Genomic DNA, 1,204 nt, shown 5'->3' with positions numbered 1-1,204 from the left:
GCCATTTTCCATTTTAGGTAGGCGTGGCTGACTCTTAACTTTTATAAAGAATATCTCTTTGGATTTGAGTCTTTGCAAAATGTACAATAAACAACAACTTACAGAGTAACTTTCAGACACAAAATTCCGTTTCGCTCCGTCAGAAAGAAAATAGAACAAACAGCAGAACCGCTGAGTCTCTGAACAACAGTGTTTTGTTCCTCAGCGTTACACGGACCAGCAAATGATTCAATCAGGCTATAAGTACAGTCGTTTGCAAAGTTAAATGAATCAGCTTTTTCAACTCACTCATTAAGACGGTCACTTGCTGCCACCTACTGGCGGTTGTAGTTTCATATTTTAAAAAGTAGCTTATTTTATTTTTGCAATCATTTAATATTTCTACATTCAAATTTTATATTTAAACATTGATTAAATAAGAACCTGACATAAGAGGACACAGATAGCCTATGACAATAACCAGTCATTTCACTGTTTTGATCTCTCAACTGAGAGAATGCATTCTGTTTATTATATTATAATGAATATTTAATATTACATTTAAACTTTGACTATAGCCTAGACATGTTGCATATTAATTGTACTATTTATGAACCTCAAAGCATATGTTTGCGTATTATGTGTTACTCCATAATGATGTTCTATTTGAGGGCATTTGTAGTGTAGGTATAGGGCCCAAACATAACCTCAAGCCCAGGGGCCCCCGCCCCCCTAAGTCCTGCCCTGGCTGTACCCCATAACTGCTGCAGATTCATTTAGGCTTTTAACTTAGGTGCCGATGATGCCTTAGAAATGCATAATTCCGAGGACGTGGGCAGCCCAGAGTAGAATGTCATGTGCTGTTATTTTTGTCTATCTCTAATGTTTGGAACTGTATACCATTATATTTGACATTAGATAGTTTACAAGTTTTGAATAACGAATGACAGATTTTGGGAGAGCCTGAACGCTGCTTTACATAATGAACATTACAAATTTTTGTCATGGCTCCATCTTGTGGTGGATTGACTGGAACAAATTGAGCTAGGAGTTAGGACATTTCTACTGCCATATGCTCAATCTCCAATTATTTTCTGTCTCTCCTCCTGACCATTAAAAAAAATAAATAAATAAACCTCTGAGCAAATTTTATAAAAGAGATTACAACAAGACAATTAAGAGTTCTATGTTTTCTCATTTTGGGCTCCTTTCTCTCAGAACTTTT

This window comes from Sinocyclocheilus anshuiensis, unplaced genomic scaffold (genome assembly GCF_001515605.1).
Source record: "Sinocyclocheilus anshuiensis isolate Anshui unplaced genomic scaffold, SAMN03320099.WGS_v1.1 scaffold192, whole genome shotgun sequence".
Lineage (NCBI taxonomy): Eukaryota > Metazoa > Chordata > Actinopteri > Cypriniformes > Cyprinidae > Sinocyclocheilus > Sinocyclocheilus anshuiensis.
The sequence above is the reverse complement of the archived record's forward strand: the minus strand, read 5'-3'. Positions refer to the sequence as shown.